This window comes from Mytilus californianus, unplaced genomic scaffold (assembly GCF_021869535.1).
Source record: "Mytilus californianus isolate M0D057914Y unplaced genomic scaffold, xbMytCali1.0.p SCAF_1, whole genome shotgun sequence".
Taxonomy (NCBI): domain Eukaryota; kingdom Metazoa; phylum Mollusca; class Bivalvia; order Mytilida; family Mytilidae; genus Mytilus; species Mytilus californianus.
This window is the reverse complement of record NW_026262581.1, coordinates 46,905,012-46,912,559: the sequence shown is the minus strand read 5'-3', so window position 1 is coordinate 46,912,559 and position 7,548 is coordinate 46,905,012.

Sequence of the window (7,548 nt, the reverse complement as noted above, 5' to 3'; positions counted from 1 at the left end):
TTTTTGCAGCCGTTTTTCTTTTCTTTCTCTTTTATAACTATCATCAAATGCGTTCTTTTACCAGCTTTATTTTTTTTTTGTCATATAAAAACACGACTGGTGCAACCAGTGGAACAGAAATGCTTCTTGGGTACCTGATATATACCAAAGACACTGATATTCTGTTTAATCTCGTAAGTTAACCTTTACATGTATTTTGTTTTTATGTTGCTGGGTTGTTGCCCCATTCATGGATTCCCCTACATCATCTTATAATCATGTCGTTAATAAAGATTATTATTTGTAAAGTAAATCTAATAAGCCATTAGTTTATGTCGAAACAAGGCACACTAAAACCAATTTTTGAAACAAAATATTTCAAATCCCATTCAGTTTGCATTGTATATATATATATATTTATATAACATCATACATTTTATGGAGGTTCATTGTACTTTTAATCATGACGAAGTGAAATAATTACTTCATGTCATTTCGAAATTTAGTAAATATTCTTTTTTATTCTTCTGATCTTCGAAGCCGATAACACATTTCGAAATCAACAATACGTAAGATAATATATATCAAATTTATTATAGAGATGAGTGATTGAAGAGATGGGACACGCTGACTACACATTGAATAAGAATGAAAACAATTATTGGTGGGAAAATTGCTATTCAAGTAGTTTATTTGTGTGGACATAATATAATCTGTTTTTACGTTTGCAAATGTCCCGACCTAGTTATCCGAACTCAAGTAAATTTAATATTTGACACTATTGTACGTTCATTTACATTCAATTTTGTTTTGATGTTTAAAAAGTTGATTGTTAAATTGATGGTAAAATATGTTACGATCAGTTGCGTGCGTTCAAAAAATGGAACGAAAACACTTTAACGCTTAAAGAGGCAATTAGCTACCATACCATTTAGACAAAACAATCAAATATTATTTCTGTTTGTTTCAGATATTTATTAAAGCGGAATATTGGTTCAATACTGTCAAAATTAGCTCAAAACATTAATATACAAAAAAGTCATGTAGGCAATGATTCAACCTCATTGGAATTCGTATTCGATATTTGATTTAACTATATTGTTGGAGAGTGTTGCAGTATTTGTTCGTTATAGAGTATTTCTAGCATATCTTATAAACTGAAATCTAATAAGCTGCAGTATATAGTATGATAATACTATAATAGAAAGGGGAGTTAAAAATAGGAAAACTGACATCGTCGAGTTTGTCAAAGTTCCTATTTTAAGTTGATCTAAATACGCTGCAGACCTCCTTGCTACTGTAGTATCATAAATAAAAAGTTAACAGAGATATATGAAATGTGATTTTGTTGAGTGTGAGTACTCAATGAATATTACTAGCAAAGGAAACAACATCATCAATCTATCCGTTATTGTTTTGATATTTTGCTGTCAAAAAAAGAAATAATGCAAAAAGGTTAAATTTTACCGTTCTTTGTTTTTCCGTCCAAACAAAACCAGTGTAAACTATATTAAAAGATAACGGATCGACTTGTAATCATGATGCTAAAGAAGCAGGAAAAATCAATGTCATGTTTAACAATATGAATTGTTTCGTGATGTATGGTGTGATATAAAAATAAGGAGATGTGGTACGATTGCCAATGAGACAACTATCCACCAAAGTTCGAATGACGTAGATGTGAGCAATTATAGGCAACCGTACGGCCTTCAACAATGAGAAAAATCCATACCGTAAAGTAGGCTATAAAAGGCCATACAAAAAAAAATAGGAAACAATTTGAATGAGAAAAAGAACGGCCACATTTATAACAAACCAATTTACCAAAAAACAAATATGATATACATAAACCAACGACAACCACTGAACTAAAGGATCCTGACTTGGGACAGGCACATAAAGAATGTGGCAAGATTAAACATGTTTGCGGTCGCCCAACTCTCCTACTAACCTGGACGTGTAACAGCACAACATGTGAACAAACTATAAAAATCAGCTGAAAAGGGCTCAATTCATCAGATCGATACAAAGCAGAAAACAAGTAACAAAACACAGACTGGACATCATTTAAACAGTACGTTATGTTTCGTGATGTATGGTGTGATATCTGCATCATGCTTTGGGTTCACTACAGACGTTCATATACATTCGTACATGTACGTTCTACTTTGTCACACTGTGATACTCATGCAGCTTCTGTACATTGTAGGATCTAGTAAAACTATTAAAAGCTTCCAATAAAAAAAACTACAAAAAAATAATAAGAGACGTCAGGTGATTTATTCTAAGTAGTTTATATAACTCATTTTATTTGTATCCTTATTAACTGTTGAAACTTTGTAATGAATTTGCGCGTAGCAAGCCTTTATCTGGTCTTTCACTTTGTTTTTAAAAACAAATTATCAGTAAGGCGCACCGAACTAACCTTGATGTACTAGAAGGATTGATTATTATTTAATTAATGTTCAGCGTAAAATATTTAATTCATATTCTAGAGTTATAGATATGCTGGTTCTCTGCTGACTACTTCACTTTGTCCATTGAGTGTAGCGTAAAAAAAAGCGGATCCAGTTTAAGTACTAGAAAGAATTGTATATTAATATTTCAATTTTGATTTATTTATAGTCCAGTGGCAATTAGAATCATGTGCAAAACAGTGTAGCCGAGACCATTGATTGGCGCGCTAAAAAATCCCATTGCCTGGGTCAGATTATGTGAACGTTCGTCTGTAACGCCCACAACTCACGACGTATTTATTATAGACATTTAAACTGTGGGGTCACCAAAGGGTCTCAACGCCCAAATAAAATAATTCGAAAAACTAATCAGGAATAACCTTTGTGTTTTGATTTATATTGAATACTTAAACGTTCTTTACTTGTGTTTTCGTTATGTTTTGATAATCAATTTTTATGATATCGCACGTTCTAGAACTTCAGCAAAAAAAAAAAAGGGGTTTTACTGGCTTTAAAAGTTACAATGCATGTGTTGATTATTATCTTTTTTTTCGGACGTCAAAGCGATTTAACAATTGCGGTTGTCCAATTATGCCATCTTTTAACTTTTATCTGGTCAAAATTTTATTTTAGAACGAATGCATGATCAACTTTAAATAGTGTGCGTACACAAAACATATAGACAAAATATACTTCTGTCCTGTCTTTTTCGTACTTGCAAGTTATTAGACAATAAAAAGGCTATTTGGATCAAGCCTTGTGGAATTTGCATTTACGTTTTTGAATAGGTAAAATGTATAGTTTGGTGAACTTTTCTGCTAACTACTATACTTGTGAAAAACCCTTGGCAACAGAAACATATTCAGCTTTTTTTTTAATCGACCCAATTTACATAGTAATGGACGACTTCGTACATTTTATGATCGCAAATAAAATATGTATATAATATACTGTGCACTGTAGTTCGTATATATACTGAGACCCTTTGGCAACCCCACAGTTTAAATGTTTATAATAAATACGTCGTGAGTTGTTGGCGTTACAGACGAACGTTCACCTAATCTGACCCAGTCAATGGGATATTTTAACGCGCCAATCAATGGTCTCGCCTACACTGTTTTGCACATGATTCTATTACAGAAGCATTGCTGAAGATAGCATATGATATACGAGAATGTTATGCTTTGGACTCGATCAACTAGACACTGTTATGTACGATATACTTTTTGGTTATTTAGGTCGTGACCGTTTCCGTCTCTTTCAGATTTTCCCCGTATCTCTTTTTAGTAGTGCTATCACATGACAGATCACATGATTAGCAGTCTGCAGCAAAGACATGTTATACGAACTGAAATGTTATTATGAATCTGACCCAACAGGCTTTGTTCTTATTTTTAAATGACGCGTGCTCGAATAAAGAGAACAAAATCCAAATTCAAAGGTTAAGGCTTGACTTAGCATTCTTGACTCACGAGACAAATGAGCCGATATGATTGAACAGAGGTAAACAATTTATTTAATTAAAGGAAAGCAATCGAAGAGAATACGCAATGATTTATATTTATTTAAACCGGAATCTGAATTCAAAAATAGAATCCTGTGTATGGATGGAACATCAAACAGTTTTATATTGCATTGAACAGCTATCGGAAATATTGATTGTATGCAAAAAAAAACACACAATTAAGCCAGTCAAATTATTCAAAACCTTTAATACTTCAAAAACATATTAGGTAAACAATACAATTCATTTGCAATACAAATATGCAAGAAACACAAGAGAACATAAAAGTAATTATGCCTTAAAATTTATCAATATTATTAATCATCTCCAATTCTCAATTCTAACGATTTATCACTACGATCTAAAATAATTTCAGAGTAGAATTTAAAGTAACCGATGAGATCATATGAAATTGCGTTTGACAAAATTATACAAGAAATACTGATTATCATTTAATTTGCTGGCTTTTTTACAATACCGTGGCAAAAAGGAAATACGACTTAAAAAACAAAACACGTCTACATACTTAACTAAAGACTGAGCAACACGAACCTTACCAAAAACAAAGGGATGATCTTATGTGCTCCGGAAGGGTAAGCAGAACCTACCCCAGTGGTGGCATTCTAAGTTATTTTGATTTTACTGTCAATGTTACAATGGACAAACAAACTTTCGTCACATGATATTTAATTAATTACATATGAATACATATCAGTGGTATATATGTAGGACGGTACTCCGAACTGCGATGGTCACGCTGAAGTGGGAGAGTTGGAAGCTGAAGTGCGTTCTTGATCACGATTGAGTGCGATGGGGGCATTTTGACGCTATCTTCTTGATAGCTTCGCCGAAGTGCGATAGTGGTAACGCTGGCTGAAGTGCGATGGACTACATAAACTATATTTTTTATGCTTTTCGTGTCGATGAAGACGTCAATTTGTTTGTCAGAAGCGATTATTTGGGTTGTTAAGTTAATACGAAGCTGATAAGCTTTTAATACTATAGGAAACGGGAAGTGATTGGTGAGATGGAAAAGACACCCTTCTGTGGCAGAATTGTTTTCAAAATCTACAAAAGGTTCTTTTTTACGTATGGAGCATAGCATTCCCTTATCAATACGGGTCCGTAGACAGACTCTTCGTATTATAATATTACGGTAAACGAGGAACTCATGAGAGAAACAAAGTAAAGAATGTTTGTTAACGTAGTAGTTTTTCCACATGCAGAAATCAAAGAGGACTATCTCACATTAAGTATGCAACTGTAACTAAGGACACCAATAGACAATAACAAATGCAAATCTACTACTGTAACTATTAAAAAAGTCTACTTCTCATAATAATTGCACAGCTGCAGATTTTCACTAGCCATCACCCGTCATATAGACCATCGCACATCAGTGAACAGACCATCGCACTTCGGCGCTTACCATCGCACTTCTGCGCTTACCATCGCACTTCAGCGTTACCATTGCACTTCAACGTCCCAATCGCCCCTCCGAGTCCTACATATATAGTCCAGCAGATTTGCTTTGTAATATGGGTTTAATGTCATAAAAAAGATACCAATAAAATATCTGATTAAATTGTTTTAAATAACTGAGATAACAGTGGTTGTTGGAAAACTTTATCAGTAATTATACTGTAAACCAACTAATTTTTGCGAGCGATTTATTGTCGCGTCTTTTGCGAGTAGAAAAATAACGCAAATATGTAAAACTTGTATATTTCCTTATTCAATTAAATCAAGTAAATTTGAAAATAGCGAAATTAAATCGTGGCGAAATGGGCTAGAAAGGGCTAAACGCTAAATAAAGTATCCGCGAAAATAAGTTGGTTTACAGTATTCAATTTATTGATTTATTTGTACTCAGAATCAAAAATGTATTTCAAAGATATGTATGATTCTTACTGTTTAGAGTAACTATGAACATAAACACAGTATTAAATTGGGCGATTCCTTGAAAACTGGTTTCGTATCATTTTGTAAGATTTCAGTCCTGCTTGTGTAAAGAAACCCAGTTTTCAACATTATAAGTAAAAAAAAAAAGAACAATTGAAAAACCTCCATCAAAATACTTATAAAAATTCAAGATACCAGTCATGGCTTTAAAAGCAAAGTCTTAAGCAGAATATACTTACACTTCGGGACCACCTGAGAACACATCTAGGTTATGGTGGGGTTCGTGTTGCTAGGTCTTTAGTATTTAAAGTATTGTTTTGTGAATTGTTTGTTTTTTTTCGTCGTCTTTCGATTTTTTTGTGTTTATTTTGCATTGGCAGTTTCTCTTCGACTTATGAGTTTTGAATTTCCCATTGGTATCTTCCGCGCCTCTCTTTTGTTTAGTTTTTATATAATTCCATTATGTAACTTTTTGTTGTTCAAGTGAAGTCAAAAACTTGATATTACTTAAAAGTTAATAAAAAAAGATTCTTGCATCTGTTAAATGTTATGACTATTTTATTTGTAAAATTAGATAATATAATTTATCAAGATACACATTCAATATGTTAAAAACATAAATGAAAAGATATTTGCTGATCAACATAGTTATACCCCTGCCTTCTAAAGCTAGTTGTTTATAATGGCGGGGAAGTTCGTCCGTCCGATAATTGAATTGTTCGTCCCTTCGTTCGTCCGTTCGTTTGGTCGTCCTTCTGTCTAACTTTTTTTATCTGCTCCTGACCTGCTTGACAGAATTTTATGAAACTTTCAAAGAATCTAACTCGCTTGATATACTCTTGAATCTCTAATTTCATTTCTTCATCTGAATGATTTTTAGGGTTTACTTTAATTGGGATACGTGGTCTTCGACATATCTGCACATTATATTCATATTAATAGGAGGTACCCTTTTTGTATGTATCCTCCTAATCCCTTTATTACATGTTATTCTCATAATCTTCCCCATATATAATGTTAATGTGCACCTCCTCTTTTGTATTTTTGATCAAAATTGTTTATGATTTGTCCCTCAGTAAAACATGGACTTTGCCAGGAGAGGAGTAATCTTTGATAGCAGTGGGATAGGTATTTTTTTTATCATCCTCAACAACTGTGTATAAAAAATGCTTATCTCTAACTCACTCGAGTCGAATATTGAATACATTAATAAGAGACTGTCATGGTTACGACAAACTAATTTAAAACCTCAAAACTTTTTTTTTATGTTTTAGTAATTATATTACGATATTGATATACAATGACAATCATATTACATCTCCTTTTTTATATACACCCATGACGAGGCTCCTGACTTTGGACAGGTACGAGAACGTACGTTTATTTTTATATACACCCATGGCAAGGTTCCTGACTTTAGACAGGTACACAAACGTACGTTTATTTTCATATACACCCATGACAAGGTTCCTGACTTTAGACTTGTACGAGAACGTACGTTTATTTGTGTATACACCCATGACAAGGTTCCTGACTTTGGACAGGTACGAGAACGTTTATTTTTATACACACCCATGACAAGGATCTTGACTTTGGACAGGTACGAGAACGTACATTTGTTTTTATATACACCCATTATAAGGTTCCTGACTTTGGACAGGTACAAGAACGTACGTTTATTTTTATATACACCCATGATAAGGCTCC